The sequence below is a fragment of the Neomonachus schauinslandi genome, chromosome 1 (assembly GCF_002201575.2).
Source record: "Neomonachus schauinslandi chromosome 1, ASM220157v2, whole genome shotgun sequence".
In the NCBI taxonomy this organism is placed as follows: domain Eukaryota; kingdom Metazoa; phylum Chordata; class Mammalia; order Carnivora; family Phocidae; genus Neomonachus; species Neomonachus schauinslandi.
In genome coordinates this window covers 183,159,625-183,185,451 of record NC_058403.1, presented here as the reverse complement: position 1 = coordinate 183,185,451, position 25,827 = coordinate 183,159,625, and positions in this window count along the sequence as shown.

The following is a 25,827-nucleotide window of genomic DNA, read 5'->3' as shown; positions in this document are numbered from 1 at the left end:
CCACTATGAAAAAAACTCCTAATGCATATGGAGGCCCAGGATTTTGTTGCCTGCAATGAGCCGGCCAATGTTTGGCGGAGGTTTGGAAATCTGTTGTCATATAAAGATTCTGTTGTGCTGGGATTCGTTGTAATGGGATCTGGCCTATAACTTAACAGAATTAGCGAAGGGCCACTTTTATTTCCTGAATCCTAGTGCCAAAGGATGCTGGCACGAGAACCAGCTTTTTCCTAATGAGGCAATTAACACCTCAACATGGTCTGCCTAAAACACATTTTACTGCTTTGCTCATCAGAAGGTAGGATGAGTAATAAAATATCAAAAGGCAGCCAGATAAACATTAAGGTAAAGAGGGGAAAGGCTGTCAATAAGAGATTATTTGTGCTTTCCTTTTATGTCATGAAAAAAGATAGATCACAACTCAAGGTACCTTTTTTTAAAAAGCGTTATAAACAGCCAGGTTCTCCTTGTACGGTATTACTTTCAATCATGCTCTAATCTAACCCAGCTAGAGGAGCATCTACGTTATAATTTATGATACTGAGTCCTTTGGGTAATAAATCCAGAAGGGTGAGTCATCCCACTACAACTCACTTGAAAGAGAAAAATATTCAAAAGCAGCAAATGAAAAAGAATACCAAGAAGGGTTTCAGATACCAAGAAGGGTTTTAGCCATTCCAGTTGGTACCAGGTACAAATGTTATGAGTCAAGATAAAATAAAATATCTACTTGCCAATCTATAGGATGTTCAAAAATTTGGACATTTTATGAGAAATAGTGCATTCACTTTCTACTTTTCAGATTAACAGTTGGCCCCAGTGCCTTAAATTTCAATGTATTTCAGGGGCGCCTGGGTGGCTCAGTTAAGTGTCTGCCTTCGGCTCAGGTCATGATCCCAGGGTTCTGGGATCGAGCCCCGCATCGGGCTCCCTGCTCAGTGGGGAGCCTGCTTCTCCTTCTCCCTCTGTCTGCCGCTCCCTCTGCTTGTGCGCTCTCTCTGTGTCAAATAAATAAATAAAATCTTAAAAATAAATAAATAAATTTAGGTGTACTTCATCTAAAAAGATGTCAGCAGGGTACAGAAAAATATATTTGAAAAAATAATTAAGAAAGTTTAAAATTAGTTTATCTTTTTTCCCAATATCTCATTCTGTACATATTTAGGTCCATTTAAAATAAAGGACAGGGTGGGAGGATGGGTTAGCCTGGTGGTGGGTATTGAGGAGGGCACATTCTGCATGGAGCACTGGGTGTTATGCACAAACAATGAATCATGGAACACTTCATCTAAAACTAATGATGTAATGTATGGGGATTAACATAAGAATTAAAAATAAATAAATAAAAATAAAATAAAACAAAATAAAGGACAAAGACTGACCCATAAAGAAAAATACTCCCAACACTAGCATGAGAAAGAAAATATAAACTCCAAAAATTAAAAAAAAAAAATGAATTTGTTAGCCTAGCTATCAAGATTTTAAACACATTTACCTTTTGAGCTAGCAAATCCAGTTCAATGGATTTATCTGACCAAATGACTTATAGATATGTGTCCAATAATATGCCCTATATCACTGTTTGTCGCAGTGAAAGCTTGGGGGGAAAATGCCTAAATCTTCATTAGTAAAAAATTAGGGCACAGCCATACAAAAGTAACAGTACCCAGTCATGAAAATTTAACTCACAGAAAAGTGAGTTCTTAAATCATTTGTAGCACATACTGGCTACAAATGTCTTGATGGTACTGAACACCTAGAAGGAAAAAAATTTAAATCACTTCTTGAGTTCTTCTGCACAAATGACTTAAAATCCTACAGACTTCCATTTTCATTCATAACTAGGTCTTCGGAGTACTTATTAAGGATTTTTAAAAATTTGTGCTCATAAATTAAAACCAGATTGCCTAGAGAAGAAATTCCAGAATGACAGAGTAAGGGCTTCCAAAAATCCATTCCTCCAAAAAGCAACAAGAACACTGGCAAAAATTGTCAAACTGAACTTTTTCAGGGCTCTGGAACTTAAAGGCTTGTAACAACCAAAAGGGCATTAATTTGAGAAGAACAGCATAATTTTGATGAGAACAGCAAGCTCTGCAGCATTTTAGCTGATACTACCCCCATCCTCGTCTTCTCATTTCTGCAGTAGCCCTTAAAACCAACAGTCTTACAATAACGGTAACTGTAAAAAACAGTAACGTGGCAGTCACTAGAGGGACGGCAGAATGTGCTTGGACAGCCCCCCATCCCCACCCCACTGCCCCAAGAGAGTCCCCTCTCAAAGACTTGTCACTATTTGACCAGTCTGGAAGTTTCCTTTAAAAGCCCTATTAACAGGGCTTGTGTTCAGTTGACTTCAATTAGAGTTGGCTCTGTGGTAAAAGCCCTATCCCCAGACGTTTGTTGAAAACATTTAGCAGCAATTGTTCAACACTGCAGTTGCCTGAGAAAGTAATACCATTTGGGGAGAACAAGAGGCTGGCCAAAAGTCTTAAAAAAGAAAATTTAGAGAATGAGATTAATATGGAGGGCTTAGAAAAGCTCCAACATATTCTTGGGGCTTTAAAAAGTAGGCACGTGAAGGGCTGTGCACATGCCCATGAAAGATTTAAGAGGGCTCTCTTACCTCTAGTTGACCTTGATGTTCTGACAAATGGGAAGTGAAAGCTAATGCAGAGTCAGAAGCTGCCTGAGTGCTGAATGTATACATCAACACACACACACACACACACACACACACACACACACACACCAAGCAATCTGGTGGAGAGGAGACGTATTTGCCCTGGGTATTTAAGAATATCTCTGTCCAATTACTAGGTGGCCACTAAGGTAACTCTATAAAAACCTTAGCGGACACATATGCAGAGAATACACACTATAGTATCCATCCAGGAAAGTCACTGAATAGTCAATAACAGTACAACAACGAACCCTTTGGGGATGCCGGAAGGTATGATTTCTAGAGTTTTAACAATACTATTTCAAATGTCCAGATTTCATTTTCTAATTATGAGACCAGAAAACTATAGCCCATACATAGGAAAAAGAGCATTTGGTGTAAATTGATCCTGAAGAAGGCCAAATATTAGATTTACTGAACAAAGACTTTAAAGATTTTATTTATTTATTTGACAGAGAGAGACACAGTGAGAGAGGGAACACAAGCAGAGGGAGTGGGAGAGGGAGAAGCAGGCTCTCCACGGAGCAGGGAGCCCAATGCGGGGCTCGATCCCAGGACCCTGGGATCAGGACCTGAGCCAAAGGCAGACGCTTAACAACTGAGCCACCCAGGCGCCCCTGAACAAAGACTTTAAAGTAGTATAAATATGTTCAACATTTAAAGGAAAACATGACTCAAGTACTAGAGGAAAATATGTAAACAATCTCTACTAAATAGAAGATACCAATAAAAAGATTTTAAAAATGTAAAAACAAACTGAAAAGGAGGCACCTGGGTGGCTCAATCAGTTAAGCGCCTGACTCCTGATTTTGGCTCGGGTCCCTATTGCGCTGGGTGTGGAGCCTGCTTGAGATTCTTTCTCTCCCTTTCCCTCTGCCACTTCACCCCCCTCTAAAAAACAAACAGGAAAGAAACAAAATGCCCAAACTGAAATTCTTGAGTTGAAAAGCGTAATAACTGAAATAAAAATTTCATTTCACTAGAGATTTGTGAACTACCAGAAGAAACAATCAGCAAGCTTGAAGATAAAGATGATCTAGTCTGAGGACTACAAGGAAAAAGAATGTAGAAAAATGAACAAAGCCTCAGAGACCTATAGGACACAATCAAGTGTACCAACATATACATAAGAGAAATCCTAGGAGAGGTGGAAAAGAAATGCACAGAAAATGTGAAGAAATGATCATTAAAAAGTACCCAAATGTGATGAACAGGCATGTACACATCCAAGAAGCTGAACAGACATCAGGCAGGATAAATTCAATAGTATCTCCTTCTAGGTACAACATAAATTGTAAAAAGTCAAAGACACAAAGAGAAACTTAAAAGCAGCCTGACAAAAGTGACTTCTCAAGTATAAAGAATTCTCAGTAACAATGAGCGCAGATTTCTCATCAGAAACCATAGGGGCCATGGATGGAACTAGAAGGTATTATGCTAAATGAAATAAGTCAATCAGAGAAAGACAATTATCATATTTCTTCACTCATTTGTGGAATATAAGAAACAAAACAGAGGAGCATACAGGAAGGGAGTGAAAAATAAAACAAGACGAAATCAGAAAAATAAAACAAGACAAACAATAAGAGAGGCTTAACTCTAGGAAACAAACTGAGGGCTGCTGGAGGGGGGTGGGGTGGGGGGATGGGGTACCTGGGTGATGGACGTTAAGGAGGGCACGTGATGTAATGAGCACTGGGTGTTATATGCAACTGATGAATCACTGAACGCTACCTCTGAAACTAATAATATACTATGTTAATTAATTGAATTTAAATTAAAAAAATAAATTTAAAAAAACCCATAGAGGCTAGAAAGCAGTTGGATGGCAAATTCAAATTACTGGGGGTAGGGTGGGGAGGGGGAAAGACTATCAACCAAGAACCCATTAAAACTATCCTTCAGGGCACCTGGGTGGCTCAGTTGGTTAAGCAACTGCCTTTGGCTCAGGTCATGATCCTGGAGTCCCTGGATCGAGTCCCGCATCGGGCTCCCTGCTCGGCAGGGAGTCTGCTTCTCCCTCTGACCCTCCCCCCTCTCATGTGCTTGCTCTCTCTCATTCTCTCTCTCTCAAATAAACAAATAAAATCTTTAAAAAAAAAAAACCAAAAAAACTATCCTTCAAAACCAAAGAAGAAATTAAGATATTCCCCGATAAACAAATACTGAGAGAGTTTGTCACTAACAGACCTGTACTGCAAGAAATTCTAATAAAGGTACTCCTTCAGGCTGATATTCACATGCAAAAGAATGAAGCTGGACCACTTTCCTTATACCATATATAAAAATTAACTCAAAATTAATCAGACACCTAAATGTGAGACCGATCTAAGACCTAAAACTATATATATAAAAAAAAAATCTTAGAAGAAAATACAGGAATTAATCTTCACGACCCTGGGTGAGATAACAGTTTCTTAGATATGAAACCAAAAGCACAGCAAGAAAAGAAAAAAAATAGATAAATTGGTCTTCATCAAAATGAAAAACTTCTGTTCTTCCCAGGATTCTATCAAGAAAGCAAAAAGATAACTCACAGAATGAGGAAAAAAATTGTAAATTGTATATCCAATGAGGGATTTGTATCCAGAATATATCAAGAACTCCTAAAACTCAACAATAAACGGACAATCCCATTTAAAAACGGCCAAGGATTTTGATACATATATCTTCCAAGATGATATACAAATGGCCAGTAAGCATAGGAAAAGATGCTCAACATCATTAGTCATTAGGAAATTACAAATCAAAACCACAATGAGACCCCACCTCACATACACTAGGACATCTATGATTAAAAAAAAAGAAAGTGTTGTTAAGGATGCAGAAACAATGAAACCCTCATGCAATCTTGGTAGGATTATAAAATGGTACAGCTGCTTTCGAAAACAATTTGGCAGTTCTTTTTTTTTTTTTTGAAAGATTTTATTTATTTATTTGACAGAGAGAGAGACAGTGAGAGAGGGAACACAAGCAGGGGGAGTGGAAGAGGGAGAAGCAGGCTTCCGGCCGAGGGAGCCGGATGCGGGGCTCGATCCCAGGACCCTGGGATCATGACCTGAGCCGAAGGCAGACGCTTAACGACTGAGCCACCCAGGCGCCCCCGATTTGGCAGTTCTTAAAAATGTTATTCCACTCCTAAGCATATACCTATGAGAAATGAAAATGCAGGTACACAAAAAAACTTGTACATGAATAATCATAGCAGCATATCCACAAGGGCCAAAAAGCAGAAGCAATCCAAATGTCCATCAACTGATGGATGGAAACACAAAATGTGGTCAATTCATACAGTGAAATATTATTCAACAAAAAGGCGAACAGAATACTGATACATGCCGCAACATTACTGAACCTTGAAGATGTCCTGCTAAGTGAAAAAAGCCAGTCTTAAACAACCACAGATTAAATGACGCCATTTATACAAAATGTCCAGAACAGGCAAACTCAGAGGCAGGAAGTAGATTAGCAGGGACTAGGGACAGGAGGCAATGGGGGAATGACTGCCAATGAGTACAGGATTTCTTTTGGGGTGATGAAAATATTTTGGAATTAGACAGTGGTGTTGGTTGCACAATTCTGTAATTACACTAGAACACACTAAACTGTTCATTTTAAATGGGAAAATTTTATGATGAGTGAATCATAGCTCTACAAAGCAGTTTGTCTTTTTTTTTTTAAGATGATAGGAATGAACAAAAAATAGATTGCCCGGATTCTGGAGCCAGACTACCAGGTTAAATCTCAAGTATGACATTTATTAACTGTGAGACTCTTGCAAGTTATTTAACCTCTGTGTACCTCAGTATCTTCATCTATGAAATGGGCATAATGATAACAATAAATGAATCAACTATTGTTATTATTTTAGGAGGGGAGGTTCAGGTTCTCCCTGACCTTCTGAGGAAGAAAGGAGGGAAAGAGAGATGATGGAGCGGGTGTGTCTAGAATCAGAGAATCAAGTTGAAGATATAACCCATGAGTGCCTTTATTTTTTCGTGCTGAGAGAATGGGCTGTGAGGGTTTGGGAAAGAAGTCACCTTGGCATGCTGACAAGTAGATGAGAGGCCAGCTGAAGCAAAAACCCTTTATGTTTAGGGATGTCACTCACATGACTCTGAGAGTCCTTACTTAAAAAACATGGCGGCCTGGAATCAGTAACAGAAAACAGAATGACAGGACTTTTCCAGGGCTGCTGAGTGGCGGGGGTTGTGGATAAAGAAAAATGGAGCGAGGGAAAAAGGGTCTGCTCAGAAATGTCACTGAGGGATTGGCAATGGAGTTTCAGTCGAGAACAGGAAGGATGTGCTGCTAACAGAGCCAAGAATAAAACAATTGCGTAAAGTTTCTGAAAGATGGCTAGTCTGAAACAAAGCTTAGCTTTCCAACAGGAAGAAAGGAATTAGGATTCTTGAGCTTGGAAATGAGACAAATCAATGATGACAGATTCATTTTTTCGTCGATTTTTATTTTTTATTTATTTTTTTTAGATTTTATTTACTGGAGAGAGAGTGAGTGAAAGAGCGAGAGGAGGAGCAGGGGGAGGGGCAGAGGTAGAGGGACTAGGAGAGCAGGGAGCCCGACACGGGGCTCGATCCCAGGACCCCGAGATCATGACTTAAGCTGAAAGCAGATGCTTACCTGACTGAGCCACCCAGATGCCCCTGATTTTTATTTCTTTCAACATCTTCTCCCTATGCTTTTTTTTCTCTCCAACACTTTATCACTGTCACATTCTCTTGCTGGAAACTGATCTTACTACTCAGGCTTCTGAGGTAATGTAAATTTTAGTGGAGGTGGTATGTTTGAAATAGTACATCGAAGAAAAGTACATAATAATAATAACAACAACAACAATAACTCATGAATTTACCTACCACTTTTCTCCCAAACCCAAAGTAATGTAACCCAATTTATTGTATAAATTCCCCAGGGCAGCATTTGCTGCATCACCAGGTGCAAATCTAGTATTCCTTGGGAAAAAAAGCATTCTCTAATCAAAATGATTTTTAAAAATCATTACAAAATATTCCTCTTTAGATATTCACAATGAATCTTGGCATATTTAAGGCTCTGAAAAGTCCTGTAGTGAAGAAAACTATTATATTTATTTAACCTGAAGTTTCCCAAATTTATTCGATGAGAGAATCCTCGCTTTCCGGAGAAACTTTTGTAACATAATTCAAACATGAGGTCTGTGAAGCACACTTTCAGACGTATGACTCGATGAAAAGGCAGCATTATCTATAATGAGCACATGGGCAACTGGAATGCCAAAGAGGGGAAGCAACTTCTTAGAGCTTGGTAAGGAAAAGACTCCACCGAGACATCCAGGTCTGTCCCCTTTTGCCCTGCCAACTAAGTGAATTTCCCCAGGCACAGCTCACATGAAATGTACCACCAGCCAGGGCATTTCCTACAATGACATCAAAGCAGACACATGTAACAGATTACCGCAGCGTCTGGGCACACTGAGGTATAAACACGAGATGGCATCACTTGACCAGTCTCAGTGTTCAACCTTGCTGTGTCAAACTCCCCTTACCTATCAGGTGGAAGTCGCCATCAATAAATATCTTTATCCGACTCTAATTTTTCATTAACTTCCAATTACTTCAGGTGTCGCATTCTGGTTTTCTAAGACTAAGCCCATGTTCTTTTAAAACCCCTATTTTGTATTTGGATCAACATTCCTTCCCCCATCCCACCAGGGCAGGTGGCTAAAAACTTAAGGCAGAGGCGTGTGGTCTGCCCTCAAAAGTACTCTCTCTTTCGTGAACCTTCTGCTCTGGTGTCTGGGACACAGAAGATGAAAGGAAAGAGGAGATGTGCCTCTTTATCGGCCCCTGCGGCAGATGCGTCAAAAACATTCATCTCTCCAGTATACCTTTTCACAACGAGTATCTTTCTCTGCCTCCTTGATGTTGGGCTTGGTCATGTGAGTCGCTTTGACCAATAGGATGTTAGCCGTCATGACATCAGCGGGATCTCAGTGCACGCATGAGCAGTAGAGCTTGCTCGCTTGCACTTCATTCACTGCCATGAGTAAAAATTTCCCCAGGTAGCTGCTGCCCCTTTGACCTGGGTACCAAATTAAACACGTGGCAGCAGATCTGAGGCTAACCCCTAGTGCACAAGCATAGCTCAACTCACACCTTGAAGTATGACACCAACCCGTTCTAGAAAAGCTGACATGAGCAAGAAGCAACGATTATTGTTGCAGGCCACTCTGATTAGGGATGGACTGCCACACGGTACTACTGCAGGAAAAACCAACAATGCAGTGGGATCACACAGAGATTGTGTACAGCTAGCATGGTTTCTTCATGGGCATTTGGTATGAACAAGTGGCACCTGGTTGCCCCAGTCATTGGAGGTCCTCCTGAGAGAATTTAGCCCCCAATCTGCCTGACTCCCAGCTGGCGGTCTGGGGCCACATTCCTTTAACATATGTGGCGACATTCCTCTCCAAGTCCAAAGCCTCCACCTCATTTTCTCTCTCTGTCCTCCAGCTCCAGCACCCTCAGGCATGCCGAGGGGAGGTCTACACCTCTGCGGAACCAGAGGGGCCCTTGGCCCAACCTGTGCCTGACCATGCTACTGCTCTCCTCTCTCCTGTTTTTTTTTGGCTAAATCTTTTCGCTAAGGTCCCAGCAGGTTATAAGCCCACTGTAATAGCTCGGCAAAACGCACACCAGAGATCACCAGGCCCTGACTTGACTGGAGCGGAGAGAGGGGATGATTGGCAGCTGGGACATGTCCAGACTTTAGAAACAGCTCTCTCTTGGAACATCCCTCCTGCGGCCTCGGAAAAAATGCAGTACTTATGGGACTGTAATTTTGTTTAACATACATCTGCATAATTAGGGTGATAGCATGTATGTGCCCATTAGTTTAGTCTCAAATTTGGGGGTTGTAAGCTAACGTGTGACCAAGAATACACAGACTCAGGGAGGCCACTTAAGCACCGCAATGGAAAGGGCCATAGTCCAAGGACAGCTACCATATGCACACTTCCTTAGCTGAGTTTAATCAACAACCAGCAGTTGTTAATTAGCATCAGGGATGCCAAAACAGGTTCTTATTGGTGAAACTAATGACGTGTTAATTAGCATGATGGATGTTAGAAATAGGGTCTGGCTGGTGAACTCCAAGGTATTTAGAATGCTTGAAGTGGCTAAAATTGTCTGGGTATACTTGCCACCTCTGCGTGAACTGGAAAGAAAAAAACCCACTTTGGCATGTACCCCGCACCCTTATGATGACACCCCTAGGCGTAGACAATGGAGATTTTCTAATTGAAAGAGTCCTAACGAGTGGAGTCAGAATCCTGCCTCTGTGATGGCGCTGGGTTGGCCTTAAATGAACCTTTCGTACAGGGTAGGATGGGAGTTTCTCAAACCCTGGTTCTCAACTTAGGCTGAACAGGAGCCTTGCACGGGGAGTTTTTAGGATCCCAAGAGCCAGGCCTCACCCAGGAAAATGATGCAGGAATCTCTTGAGGGAGGACCAGGATCAGTACCTTTTTAAAGCTCTCCTGCTGCTTCCAGTGTGTAGCCGGGATAAGCCCCACCGCTAAACAGCTATACGGCGTGCTGGGACTGCACCGGGCATGCAGAAGGGGGTGGTGAGCTGTTTTGAGCCTGCTTTGCTAATGAATATTCATCTAGTCAATGTCTGTATGTGTGGGAGAATTTGGTCCAAGGCCTGCTTTCATTAAATTGGAGCAAGGTTATAGAAGAATAGCTAACACTCACCAACTCCAGCTTCTTTGGCGGCTTCCAAAATATCTGGAGGGATCAAATTGGCTTTGGTCAGCTCATAACCCCCTACTTCTCTTAATAGCTTTTGGGAAATTCTCTTCTCCCTAAACAGACAACCTTTCTCTCTTTCAAGTTTGCCTCTTCTACCAGCTCAGTTTGTGGGTGAAGCCAGAAAGGCCCGTTCTACTTAAATAGAGCCCATTGGCAAGTGCTGCATGGCCGCAACTTTTGAATTTAGAACACAGGGTACTTGCATCTTCTGTCCATACTCTGGGTCTTGGCCAAAATTCTGGAACAACAAGAGATGATTTCTGTCAGTTCCCAAACACTATTCTATTACAAATCCATAAACAAGTGGGCACATACAGGTATAGAATTAGAGGCCAAAGCCAAGGATCTTGGGCAATGCCCTGATGCATTTAAACTCAATGGTAAAATGATGGAAGGAAGGCAGAAGCGCTACCCCTGATTTTTTCTTCCCAGTCTCTTGACAAAGACTAGATTGCTGAACACAGGGCTCATCTCCACACTAAGCAAACCTCCTCTCCCCGGGAGCTCTCTGTTATTACCACTTCAGGGCCCTATCTGCTTTAATAACAGGCATCCATCAGAAAAAGCCCATGAAATAAACAGACAGTTACAAATAGGACAGGCTACATTCACAGGAGGGGAGAACAAGAAGAGATGAGATTAAATTTTCTGTGCTTTTAATCTCGCATGTCTCACCAGCTGAAAGAGTTTACTGTGTCCTTTTTCCACCCACAGCGTGCTTGCTGAGATCTCCCAGCAGAGACTGTGGTCGACAAGAATGCCATGTGCATTAGAAGCATAGAAAAGACTTTCATGTTACCCTTCATGAAAGAAAAAAAAAAAGGATAATTCTAATGGACTAAACTGTGTCTCCCCCCAAATGCATATATTGCAGCCCTAACCCCACACTGTGACCGTATTTGGAGACGCGGTCTCTAAGGAGCTCATTAGGTAGGGCACTAATCCCACAGGACTAGTGTCCTTATTAGAAGAGGAAGAGGGGCGCCTGGGTGGCTCAGTTGGTTAAGCGACTGCCTTCATCTCAGGTCATGAATTCAGGGTCCTGGGATTGAGCCCCACATCGGGCTCCCTGCTCATTGGTGAGTCTGCTTCTCCCTCTTCCTCTGTGATCTCTCTCACTCTCTCTCAAATAATAAAAATCTTAAAAAAAAAAAAAAAAGAGGAAGAAACACCAGAGATCCCCCTTTCTCCCCCCCCCCCCCCCCCCCCGTCCCCCGCCCCCCCCCCCCCCCACGCACAGAGGAAAGGTCAGGTGTAGACACAGCAAGAAGGTGGTTGTCTACAAGCCAAGAAAAGAGGTCTCCCCGGAAATGAATCCTGCTGGCACCTTGATCTTGAACGTCTAGCCTCTAGGCTAACCTCTAGCCTCTGGAACTGTGAGACAATAAATCTGGGCTATTTAACTCACCCAGTCTGTGGGACTTTGCTATGGCAGCCTGAGCTGACTAATGCAATGATATTGAAGGCACTTCTCTTCTAATGAAGAGAAATGGGTCTCTATTTTACCAGGTGGAGTTCTACTAACTACAGTAGGGAGACTTTTCTCTACCAAAACTGGGGGTGATGGAAGGAGTGGAAACTGGGAAAAAAAAATGCCCCCACAGTGCAACATCAAAAGGCAAGTTGTGAATGGAAAGTCCAAGCTAGTCAGTGCTTACCTCTGGCCAATCAGGACTCGGAGGGAAAGCAGGGCTCAGGCCAATGCACGTAGCACAGTTTTAAGTATCAAACCAAAAAAAAAAAAACAAAAAAAAAACAAAACTGGAGATAAAAGCTTCCAACTGGTTGTAGAAATGCCAATTTCTTCCATTGTTTTGCACTGGAGTGAGTGAGCATTACAATCATCTGAGCAAGAAATTTCGATCTGTGCATGTTTGGGTTGGAAAAGGGAACTTTGGAGAAAACAGTCCCTGAACATTTCAAAGCAAAATCTTCAAGTAAAGACTAATTCAGAGTGGCTATTTTTGATGCTTGAAGTAAATGAAACAATATCTGGATTCCTAACGCTTGGCTAACAGCTAAACAAGCTTCACCAAACACAAGCTACATTTTTCCTTCTCTTTTTAAACAAATGCATCACAGCAGTTAATAATAATGCTCAGTCATAACATATGAAGAGCTTGAAATATTTTTTTAAATACCCTTTAAATAGAAATCCTAAGTTGCTTAAAAAAAAACATCTTGTTTAAATAAGAGTTTTAATACTACATTGCAAATCACCTGTATCCAGTCACAAAATTGAGTCCATGGCATTTATAAGTACAAGCCATGCTGGGCTCTCCAGTGGCAACAACAACCAATCATTCACTCTCCTGAATTACACCTCTTTCCAGTGGAAACAACCATCCCAACAAACTACTCATATCAGGGTGCAGGACTGAACGGTTACCTGGACACTGGTTGTTGGAAAATGTACATATTCCACATGTGAGGGCAGCAAAATGGAAAGAACAGGGACGGCACGCGTCTCAAATTCTACTTGGACTTGGACATGCAGACTTTGGCCAGAATGCAAATCCCAGCGCCGGATGATGAGGGAAGGAGAAAGGGAATCCAGCTTTTGTTGAGTGTCTGGCTTTTAACTCATACTCTTTCGACTTCAACCCACTGTCTCCCAGGAAGGGAGAAGTGGACTCCTTCAGAATACTCTTGTAGAACAAAGGCCACTGTGTGCCCGTTCCTCTATAATTTATACATCAAAGGTGTTGCTCTGTCGCCAATTTGTGTCTTTTGTGATCCTCTGCAGAATCTCTTGGCTCACAGACATTTAACCTGAACTCTAAGTTCATTTCTGTATGCTACTTTGTTGCTTGGCACCTACTTTTAGAACATTTTGTGTGTATGTCTGATGTGTCTTCTGGACAGCAGAGGACCAAAGAACATTTTGAAATGACCACAGCATCACATATAACAACCTTATAGAGTGAGGAAAAGGAAGGGAAGAAAAAATCAATGGATTCCATATGGGGTATGAGCTTAAATGGTATATTTAGGAAGAATGAGATCTACTGTGGCCATCAATGGGGTTTTACCTACTGGGTTTTTCCCATTTCTTGGGTCAAAACATCCCGGTTTTCATTTAGGAACTATCCCTCCCCCACTCTCAGATGAGGTAACTGAAGCTAACATAAGAGTAGGTGGGTTAACCCCACTCCACACTTGGGCTCCAACGACTGGCACATGGTCCTAACCCTGGCCACTCTCAGCCCTCTTCCTCCTTGGCCCAGGGATTGCCTTATGGGCAGACTCTTGTTCTAAGTGGAAGCATCATCCCCTTGACTAGTCCTGAAACTTTTGAGAAAGACTCATTTCCTTGTTGCAGGGGGTTGTCAAGCTGGTTAGAAAAAGCCTAGAGGTGCTCAGGTCAAATCCCACCTAAGAATGATGCCAAATGAAAGGGAAGCCAAGCCCTGGGGATGAAGAGAGAAAATGTGAGGTCTGATTTTGTTAGTTAGGTGACAGATGAGCTCCTAGACCTAGTCACGCTGGAAGTTAATCTACCACTTGGTTCTGCTGGCAATAAATTTACCTCTTTCAGTTGAAGTAAGTTTGAATTGGACTTCTGTCCAAACAACCCAAAGTCCTGATTCATAAAGGTCCCTCACTCCCAGTGGCCTACCAAACAAGGTAGTATGTCAACAACTTCCTGGGAAAACAGCAGAATGAGCAGGCTACCTTGGGCTCAGATGACATGGGTTCAAATCTCAGCTCTTCTGGGGGGTCTCTGATGATCTTTTCACCTGATTGTTCTTCCCTATAAAATGGATATTAAAAATATTTCTTCTTTGGACCAATCACGTAAATGAAATAAGAAACAGTAGGTGACATTTAGAACAGTAGATGTGATTTAGAAACAGCTACTAATACTTCTCCCCTTCCCTGTTCTATCTAGTTCATATACTCCTTACCTGAAGAGCAGGCAAAGGTAGAGAGTAGTTCTCAAAGTGTGGTCTGGAAACTCCCAGGAACCCCCAAAATCTTTCCAGGGGGTCCATGAGATAAACTATTCTGATAATAACACTAAGATGTTGCCCTCATTCTTTAATGGTCAATGAAGTTTTCCAGACGCTAAATCACTTGTGATATCACAACAAACTGAATGCTGAGGCCAATGTGATTATCCAGCTGTCTTCTATTAAGCCAGATGTTAAGATTTTGAAAAATAATGGCATTGGGCCCAGTCATTTTCCTTTTGTTTGCAAAATATGGTATTTATGATAGCATGTAACAAATTCCTTATTCTTATATTTTAAATAATTCAGTAATTTAATTTTTTTTCCAGTTAGAATTTTGATTATGGTAAATATTTATAGATATATACCACTCAAAAACAAGTTATTTTAACAGACTAAAGGGGTCTTGAGAATAAAAACTTTGAAAACTCATACAGAGCATGGATTTGGGAACCAGATGGAGTGAGTTCAAATTCTGGCTATGCTATTCACTGACCTACTGAAGGAGGGAAGTGACTTAGCTTTTCTTGGCTGGCCTTACTTTTCTCGTTTGTAAAATGGGCATATTATAGTACCTACCTCCCAAGGTTATTTTAAGGATTAAATGAGTTAATATAGATAAAACGTTCAGTGAATGCTAAAAAAAAAAAAAATCTTAGTTGCTATGATCATTATTACTAAGTTGAAAATACAGCATAAAAAAGCTAGTTATACAGAGCTCTACAATATATGCACTGTTTTTGGTGCAACAATTCCTTTCAGTAGATTATTTAGAAATACTATGTATTGGGGCACCTGGGTGGCTCAGTTAGTTAAGCATCCAACTCTTGATTTCAGCTCAGGTCATGATCTCAGGGTCATGAGATCAAGCCTCTGCACTGGGCTCTGCACTCAGCACAGAGCCTGCTTGAGATTCTCTCTCTCCTTCTCCCTCTGCTCCTCCTCCTGCTCATGCCCTCTCCCTCTCTCTCTCTCTAAAATAAATAAATAAAATCTTTAAAAAAAAGAAATACTATGCATCAATGCATTCAAAGATCAAAAGAGACTGTGCCCCTCCCCCCAAAAAAGATTGTGTCCTCAGGGAATTTATGATTTAATAATAGTAAGAATAATTATTTAGATCATACTTTTGTACCAAGCACTTTTGACTGTTCACCTCAAACCACTGAATAGGTACTATTGACTTCTGCATTTTATAGGGGCAATAACTGAGATTGACAAAGATGTAATAATTTGCCCTAAAGCACACAGTTAGCAATTAGGCATATATCAAGTAAAACCTACATGTGCAAGACTACAAAGCCCTTGGTCTTTACCAATACCCTGCAGAAACTCTATTGGGGTGACTGAACCATGGGAAGTATTGAACCAAAGTTTACCTTCAAAGAGAAAGAGAAGTATGTCCTTACTTCAAAAAGGCCTCAGCAAATCCCAACACACCCACCTTTATAGGCATCCTTCCAATACTGAAGGCTGTAGGGACATGAAGAATAGATTTACTTCTGTTACAGGTTGGGGTACAGAACAATATTGTAAATGTGAGGGGTAAAATCATGAATCCCATTCTTTAAAAAACATAGAAATGAGCCATACTATATACATCTTTATAGAAGGGGTATGCTTGTTCATGAGGGGCATTACCTGCTTTCAAACAGTGCTTATGAAAGAAAAAGCTCTTCTCAGGCAACAGTCGAGATAAGAACCACCAAACAAGATACAGAAATGTCACACACAATTTGTAGTCCAAATTATAAGCTATTCCTCCTTCCTATACAATCTTTCAGCAAAAACGAAATGTGACCCAGGGGAATGAATAATAGTTAAAGCCAGCCAAAAATATGGCCTTTAGGAAGAGAAACAATAAAACATCTATTATTTTTAGCAATTTCTCATTATTTGTCTTGGGAGGGTGCTTTTCTCTTTTTTTTTTTTTCTCAAAAGATTCATTTTCAGATTAGTCACAGAGGGCTGGCAAAATGCTGGGGAGTTGAAGGTACTTCAGAGCCGTCTTCTGGAGCGGTTCTCCAAAACTTTTCAGGGAAATGATGCTGCCCTTGCCCAGAAATCTGTGTGAGCTGCAGAGTTTGAGCAAGGCAGAGAGCAGAAACCTTGGGGTAAGTGCCCCTGGCCATTTAGCTGAACTTGGAATAGACCTTTTCTTCACTAAAGGGAGGAGTTACCTAGAAAGGGTAGAAAACCTGACACAATGAAGGTCTCCAGGACCATAAATACATGTGGAAAAATAAAGGAAGACTTTCGGGGCTCCTGCCTTCCACTCAGGTCATGATCCCAGGGTCCTGGGATAGAGCAGAGCAGGGAACCCGCTTCTCAGTCTCCCTCTCCCTCTGCCCCTGCTCATGTGCTCTCTCTCACTCACTCTCTCTCTCAAATAAATAAAGTCTTTAAAAAAAAAAAAAAAAAAAAAAAGGAAGACTTTCAAAAACGAAGGAAAAAAATGTGTATCATAATATGTTTCAGCCGGAACAAAAAAAGAAGTTAAAAAACAATTCCTCATAAAAGTGGTGAAGATAGGTTATATAAAGAAAATGAGATTATATTATTGTGGTCTAACTGAATATTTGCAAAAGCTCCCTCTCTGTGAAATCGTGCAGTTACTGTGGAATGGACATTTCTCAAAAAATTAAACATAGAATTACTCTGTGATGCAGCAATTCCACATCTGGGTATACATCCAAAAGAACTGCAAGCAGGGACTCAAACAGGTATCTGTACACCCATGTTCATAGTAGCATTATTCACAATAGCCCAAAGGTGGGAGCAACTCAAGTGCGCATTGGAGAATAAATGGAGAAACAAAATGTGGTACCTACACACAAAGGAGTATATTCAACCCTAAAAAGAAACAGAATTCTGGGGCACCTGGGTGGCTCAGTCGGTTAAGCGTTGGCCTTCAGCTCAGGTCATGATCCTGGAGTCCCGGGACCGAGCCCCAAGTCAGGCTCCCTGCTCACTGGGGAGACTGCTTCTCCCTCTCCCTCTGCCCCTCCCCCTGCTCCTCCCCCGACTCCGGCTCCCACTCATGCTTGCTCTCTCTCTCGTTCAACCTCCCTCTCAAATAAATAAAATTTAAAAAAACAATAAAAACAAAAAACAGAACTCCGACCCATGCTCCAACAAGGATGATCATTGAGGACATTATGCCAAGTGAAACAAGCCCATCATAAAAAGACAAGTCCTGTATCAATACTGTATCATTCCACGCAGAAGGATCGAGATAGGTTATGCCTAGAGTAGTTCAATTAATAGGGCCAGAAAGTAGAATGGTGGTTACCAGGCACTGGGGCAGGGGGAGTGGAATGGGGGATTATTGGTCAATGAGGACAAAGTTTCAGTTTGGAGAGGTGCAAAAAGGTCTGGAGATGGCTGGTGGGAATGGCCGCTCAACAGGGTGAACATACTTGGTACCAGTGAACTCTACACTTAAAAATGACTAAAACGATAAATCTTATGTTACGTGGATTTTACCACAATAAAGTAAGCTGGAAACAAAACAAAACAAAACAAAACAACCCAGAGCACAAAAGGAGCCCCTTCCCCTCCATCTGCACTCTTCTTGCAGTTTCACGTGTTGATCCTCCTACCAAGAGGCAGCGTCCTTGTCCCCAGCCCTCGAATCTGGGCTGGCTCTGGGACAGACTGGCTTTCGGGACAGACTGTGGCAGAAGTGACATTCTGGGATGTTGGAGCTGAGGCCTTCAGAGACTCTGCAGCGTCTACTTTCCCACAGGAAACCCAGCCACGACATGAAGAAGTCCAGACTATCAGGCTGGGGAGAGAGAGAGAGACACCAGATGCAGAGAAAGGCCCTTGTAAAAATGAGGGGCCATATGTGGAGACGGGCCACAAGAGGAAAACTAAGGTGCCCCGGCCAAGAGTCAGCACCCAGTCACGTGAGAGAGGCCAGCAGGGGTTCTCCAGAACCAACTCAACTGCCCCAGCCAGCACCACGGGGAGCAGAGGCAAGTGAGGCAAGCTGAACCCTGCCCAAATTCCTGACCACAGAATGGGAGGTAGGCCACGGATCGATGACTGCTCTAAGCCACTACATTGTGAGGTGGTTTGTCTCACGGCAATAGATAACTGAAACAGTCGTGCAAACATATGCCCTCGTTTTAAAGACTTTCCTCTCTTCTTATTCTACTTCTACCACTATGTATTACAATCACCCATTCATTCAACAAATATTTACTGAGTACCTGTGATGCAGCAAGACTCGTGCTGACATCTGAGACTTATCATGGAAGGAAATGAAGACTCCTGCCCTCAAGGAGCTTACATTTTAAAAGGAGGAGGACAGAAGAGAAATACAATTAAGAAAAAAACTAGTATGGGGACGCCTGGGGAGCTCATTCGGTTGAGCATCTGCCTTCGGCTCAGGTCATGATCTCAGGGTCCTGGGATTGAACCCTGCATCGGGCTCCCGCTCAGCAGGGTGTCTGTTTCTCCCTCTCCCTCTGCCCCTCCCCCTGCACTTGTGATCTCTCTCTCTCTCAAATAAATAAATAAAATCTTAAAAAAAAATAGTATGTTTAAAGGTGAAATGTGGTGGAGAAGGGAAAGGTAGCATAGAGCACAGGGGGCAGGCAGAGAGGAGGGAGGGACACGGGCATTCCTTCTGGAAGGGCCTGCACCAATCTTTTCTGTGAAAAGATAATTCATCTGTTCCATCATATGTTTTTTGTTATCTGACCTTTTCTGATGATGATGCCTTGGTTTTAATTATATGTAATCACTGTGCTAATGGAAATAAATATAGGCAGCTCAGTTCATTATCTTGATTACAGAAAAAATTATACGTTCTCTCATATTGCTACTACATAAAAAAAAAAAAAGACAGATGGAAACTTCATCTGCAGGCAAAACCTTGAGGAAAGACCGGGAGACCCCCAAAATTCATAAATCCCACCGAAAATCTGAAAGGGCATCTGTGAATTTTCCAGAGTCCTTACACCAGACTTCACCAAAGATGGACCCTCCGTAATGCTGGATGATGAAGAATATAGCTAGCTCTGCAGAGGGCTTTTAGTGCTCACCATCTATCAGGTTCACAGAAGTTGGTGGTGAAGACCATAGGCTTTGGTGTCGGGCACACCTTGGTTCAAGTCCAAGTTCCACCACCTACAACCTGGTTGACGTGTTTCCCTAAGCCTCAGTTTCCTGGTCTACAAAACAGGCATAATTACACCCCGCTTCACAAAAGGAAGAAATAAATGAGACCACGTACAACTTAAAGCATTTAGCCAGCGGCTACAAAATGACAAGCAGTAGGTAAGTGTTACCTGTTAACACAAGATTACTCTTTATAAGGTGTTCTAGGTATAAAAACCGCAGAAAAAGAAGGACGGTCAACGCTTGACTTTATAACCACAGAACGATTCACCCTTGGACATGTCGTAGGACTCTGCAGGTCCTACCACGAAGGCCAAGAGCTCTGGACCTGCATTGAGATAAAGCTCATATTTACAGGTACCTTCCTGCTACAACCATATTCTGAGGTTAGGTGTAAGTGACCCTTTAATTATGCATGACCCTGGGGCAGAATTAATCATAAGAGGTCAAGTTGAAAGCCAGTGTTAAATGGAAAAAAAGACACTCCCTCTAGATCTATTTAAGGCCCCCAAGAATCATCCCTGCTACCTGGATTCACCCTGAGACTAGGTCCTAGAGCTTCCCCTGCCCTCTCGAAACAGTATTTCTGACCCCAAATTTGCAACTTAACAATGAACGTAGGGAGTTTTGTCTTTTTGGTGGGAGGTGGGGTGAGGGGTGCTGCCTGGCACTTAAGCTCTTCTATGTTTGGAGAATCATTGCTTTATAAATGGAAGAAGGAGCCTATTTCACACTAGAGAGGGTGAAAAGTCAAAACCTCCATTTGCTGGCTCTTCTGGCGAGTGGAGCACAGACATGAGCCAGGCCTGGCCAATCAGACGTACCTGTCTAGACTAGAATAGGGACTAGAATATGGATCTGATGACACAACGGAGCAGGGATGGGGGAGCGAGTGAGTCTTTTGACCACCTACAACGTGGGTTTCTAAGGGCGGCAGGGGTAGAAGTGGTGTCCAGGTCACACACCCTGAGGTACGCGAGTGAAGCCTCAAGCATGTATGGTGTTGGCTGCCATGTCCCTGTGGACCCATTTCCCAGTGTGCTTCTGGTTGTCTGACTCAAAAGAGTGCTTCCCTTTGATTTATCTGCACTCAGGATCTGACTCTCCAGCCTTCCTGGGGATTCAGTAAGCTTCCTGATAACCTCTGAATAGAGATTTCCCTGACTAAATCAGCCTGAGCCCACGGCTGCTAAGAAACTTGACCAATATGGCAATTCTAAAATAGCTTTCATGCACTAAATCTGACCAGGTGCCAGGCCCTGGGTCATGCTCAGTATCTCAATTAATTCTCACGACCACACTGCAAAGAAATCCTCTTGTCTCCCCCTTGGAGAGGAGGAAACTGTTAAGTGGTAGAAATGGAATTTGACTTCAGGCCACTTGAGCACCGACACATCCAGTTAACCACCAGGCCAGATTTTAACTCCTATTCCTTGTGACCTAGATCATTAACTGAAAAAAGGTTACAGAGAATCCACTATACGCCAGGCACTGTTCTAGACAGGATAGAACAGTCATTATAACAAGCAAAAATCTGTTCCCTGACAGGATTCACATTCTAAGTCTTTGCTAAAGACTGGATGTCTGTGTCCACCCCCCCCCCCCCCCACCGAGTAATATATTCAAATCCTAACCTTCAGCGTGATGGTATAAAGAGGTAGGTCTCTGGTAGGTTCTTCAGTCATGAGGGTGGAGCCCTCGTGAATGGGATGAGTACCCTTATAATGGAGACCTGAGCGCTCAGAGCAGGAAGACAGCGGTCTATGAACCTGGAAGCCGGCTCTCACTGGACACAGAATCGGCCAAGCACCTTGATCTTGGACTTTCCAGCCTCCAGGACTGTGAGAAAGAAATTTCTGCTGTTTATCAGCCACCCAGTCTGTATTTTGTCCTGGCAGCTCAAACAGATTAGAGATACTTACATTCTTGATTTCTTACTCTGCTGGCTGGTTTTCGTTAATGGCACCATGTTCTCTGTTTCTGACCCCAGCCCAATAACTTCACGAAGTCCGTGTAACCACACCATTCCAGTTCGGGGGGGAAAGAGCCCAGACTGGATATGTGCTGACACGCAGCTACTCTCAGATACTCTAAACCATCGTGGAGTCTCCCAGCTCTTCTCAACACAGCTGTGTGGGCAGGCGCTGCTCAGTGATCAAATCTGCCAGGAGAGATGAATCCTATTTGCCATCTCTGTTAGTTGTGCTCCAGCAACTCGCCACAGACTCAGCAGCCGAAAACAACATTTATTCATTATCTCACAGTTCTGTAGGTCAAGGTCCAGGGGGCTCTGCTGCCTTCTCTGCTTGGCAGTCACAAATCTGAAATCCGGTGTTGGTGGGTGGGCCTCTGATCTGGAGGCTCTGGGGCAAGTATCCATGGTAAGCTCTTGCAAGTTGTTGCAGAATTTACTTCTTTGTGATTGTAGACCCAGATGGCCTTCCCTTTGCCTTTGGCTGTATAATGTAACATAACCATGGAAGTGACATCAGGGGAAAAGGTCATGGAAGCCACCTAGCAGTTTCTGCCTACCACACCACCCTGAGCCTGGGCCTATGGTACAGCTATAATTTTCAATAGTCTCGATAGAGCCAGTCTCGCCAGGAAGATGACATGAAGGATGTGAGCTCTACAGAAGAACATTCCAGGCAGAGAGAACTGCAAGTGCCAAGTCCCAGGGAAGGAACTCAGCTTAGGTGTTCAAGGAACAGCTGGAGGCCAGATGGCTGGAGTGCAGTGAGTGATGGCAGGGCCAGGACGAGAGGCAGTCCCTGAGGTTACAGTTGCGGTTCTGAATCATAGAGACCCTCCAAGGTCCCTGCAGGCTCCTCCAAGGACTACAGCTTACTGTGTTCAAGAATTCTGGCAAGAAAGGATGGTGGCTCAGTTGGGGTTGTGGGTACCAGAGGGGCTCTTTCCTCTGAAGTGGTCAGATACTAAATATATTTGGAAGGTGGAGCCCACAAGGACGAGAGAAACAGAAGACAAAAATGAAAAATTCTGACTTTAGCACTTGCAATCTGTGAATCATTGGGCAAACCATCGAAACTTTCCATACTTAGTGTGTTGAATAGTGAAATAAAACGGGCAGATCATTTATATGTGGCAGGATTTTTGTGAGAATTAAATACGGTAAATGTGTTCTGAAATCTAGCAGGTGCTCAGAAATCCTCATTGCTTACTACTACATGCCCGATTCTTCCACATCCCATTGTGACTTCCTCTTTTGCCAACCTCATTCTTAAGTAAAGGAATTAAAGCCAACTCAGATTAGAGTTATAAATGCAGAGAGGAGGGACCAATGTCTGTCTGTCGCATTCTACCCCTTTGATCAAAGGGTTAAATAAGGATGTGAGAGGCTCAAAGAGGCCCCAAGTCAGAGAAACATCCAAGAGCCTCTAGCTCATGGGTATAAAAATGGGCATTAAGAAGTTGACCTTCCTAGTGGGGCTCCTGCTCTGGCAATAAAGGTACATATCTAGCATAGAGGAACAGCTCAATAGGTATCTGTTAAACGAAAACATTAATAAATATTTACACCTCCAGTGTGGGACTCTTGATCACAGACAGCCCATGTTCACACTGAAGGACACCCACTAACAGTGCACGAGGCATTAAGAAATGAGGCACTTGCTATTTATACGGCAGGAGTGGTAATGTCTTTATTTTGCATCCTTTCCTTACCATTTATGAGCCGGAAGACCCTGAACAATCGAACTGAGCCTCAGTGTTGTCTGCTGCATTTCCTCATATACTTATTGAGCAGACTAATGATGTATATAAAATGCCCAGTAATAGTGCCCCGTACTATTCAGTAATATAGTAAGTCATCAATAAATGGTTACCTGTTATTATTATCAACATTAATAGATTCTGAGTATAGGAACCAGCAGCTTCATCTCAGCCTCGCTCTGAAGCTCTGCTCTATTTTTTCCTTTTTCTCTCTCTCTGACATAGGAAGAGTCAAATTTAGTACACAGTTCCAAGAAAGAATTTGAGATGATTTTTGTAGAAGGCCAGTTAGTAACCCGCTGCCCTTAAGTTTGACTTCTTTTTTTTTTTTTCCCTCTTCTGGTGCTAAATATGCTAATTTCTCTTTTCTGTCCTACCGCCACCCAACCCGCAGACTCTCCATTGACCAGTCTGAGTGACTCACACAGTTTGCTGCGATGCATCTGGAGTTTCTCACAATCCTGCCTTCTCCCAAACCTACGCAGATTTGTGTCATCAGCAAATTTCACCAACTTGCCAGGGAAAGAGTTGACATTTACCCACCCACAGCTCCAGGCAGCAGTGACCAAGCCAGGGAATTTCTAATGAGAAAGGTTTTGGTCTCTGGAAACAAATATTTGACAGCTGGATGTCTCCAGAAGAAAGTTAACCATTTTAACCCATTTGCAGCCATTCTCCTTCTTTCTTTGTCTGTTGCTCTCTTCCCTTTCACATTTTTTTGCCAATAGAGCTGATACTGACTACCAGTGCTCTTAGTGGAATAGCCTAGAGAGAGGACGTTAAAAGAAGGGGACAGGTAAATGGAGCATGAGACAAGGTATGCCATAGGACTGGTGGCTGTTAGTGGAGGAAAGATGGCAGAATGCTTTACCCTACAGTGTTAGGCATCACAGACAATGTGTTACAAAGATGCATGCTGGATTGAGGGCAGGGCTACTTGTGTCTTCCCAACCTCCTTTGCCTTCTTCTGGAAAGAGCAGTTCAAGTTTCCCTTGGCAGCCGTCTCCCTCCCCAGTTTTGGTTGAGAATGTCAATCAAACTCCATGCCCCCGCCCCCTACTGAGCACATGACCCCAGGCAAAACCATTTCCATTTCTCTCTCCCTTGCTTTAGAATTTTCAGCAGAGAAGCATAATATTAGAGAAGGTGGACCAACAGACATGGGTTCCTGCTCCCTTGATCCTCAGGTCCTGCTCTTCCGAGAGGTCTGCTTTCTGGGCTTTGCCTCAGAATGTGTAAGGCACTCTACATCCTTCCTTTTTATGGAAGCCAGCAGAAACACTTTCTGTTGCTTGCCATTGAAGACTCGCAAATGACATAAGCTCTAAATCTAGCCTTCGAAAGCACAGCAGTTCAGAAAAACAATAAGTTGATATGTTTGCATTTACCAGCTGTGCACTGGCTTTTTTTATTGTGAGCAAGGAGCAATTTTCAAGACAGCTGTAAAATTGTCGCTAAGGGTATCTTAGTTTAATAGTTTTCATTTCTCCTGCCAGTTACTGGGGAAGAGCAGAGATGAGGGGGAGGCTAGGAGGGCACAGACATAACTGATAGACTGTCACTCTTGTGGGATTAATTAATCAAGGCTAGTGGGTTTTATCAGCATAAGAAAAAAAAAAAGTTTGAAAGGAAAAGAGACATCAAAACTATCTAGAGATGGATTTGCAAGAACAGGATAATAGAGACATCTTAGGGGTTAGGTTCTGAAGTCATTGTACAAGGCAAAGATAATTGAGTCACAGTGAACTTATCTCTTGAATTACCAAAGAGGTACAATGTAACTGATGATCCCATACAGGGAGATATTATTATAAATGTATTACAGAAACTGAAATGTACATTGTGTAATAAGAGTGCATATGCAAAGTATAATTTTATATTTTTAACCACGTAAGACAGAATCTGAAACGTGAAATCTCCATGTGTGAGAAGCCCATACTACAAGCAGCAAGTGGGTTCTATAAAAGAGAGACACGTCTCTTGTCTCACACATAATCTGGGCACAGACCTTATGAATAGAATGGCAGGCAGAATCACCTATGGAACTTTAAGTGTTATTTTTATTTTGGGAAGGGGGTTGACTTAGTTAATGCATGTTAGAAGTCCATCTGATACAATGCCCGTGACCTTAAGGGGTCATTTACTTTACCCAGGGGACCCTGGCTGCAATCACGTGAGCTGCTACCTATTTAGACAGCACTGGAAGCTTCGCTGAGCCCTCAGAGTTGGACTTCTCCTAGGCTTTGAACACTAAGACATACCAATTATCCTAAAGTTCTTTACTTGCTTTTGCCTTCTTTAATAAAACACAAATGCAACTCTATAAAGACATTTTGACAAAAATACTAAAATAAAATCAGCAAAAAAATGAAATTGAATACATAATTTAGAAGCAGGCAGAGATAGGGCGCCTGGGTGGCTGGGTCGTTAAGCGTCTGCCTTTGGCTCAGGTCATGGTCCCAGGGTCCTGGAATCGAGCCCCGCATTGGGCTCCCTGCTCGGCGTGAAGCCTGCT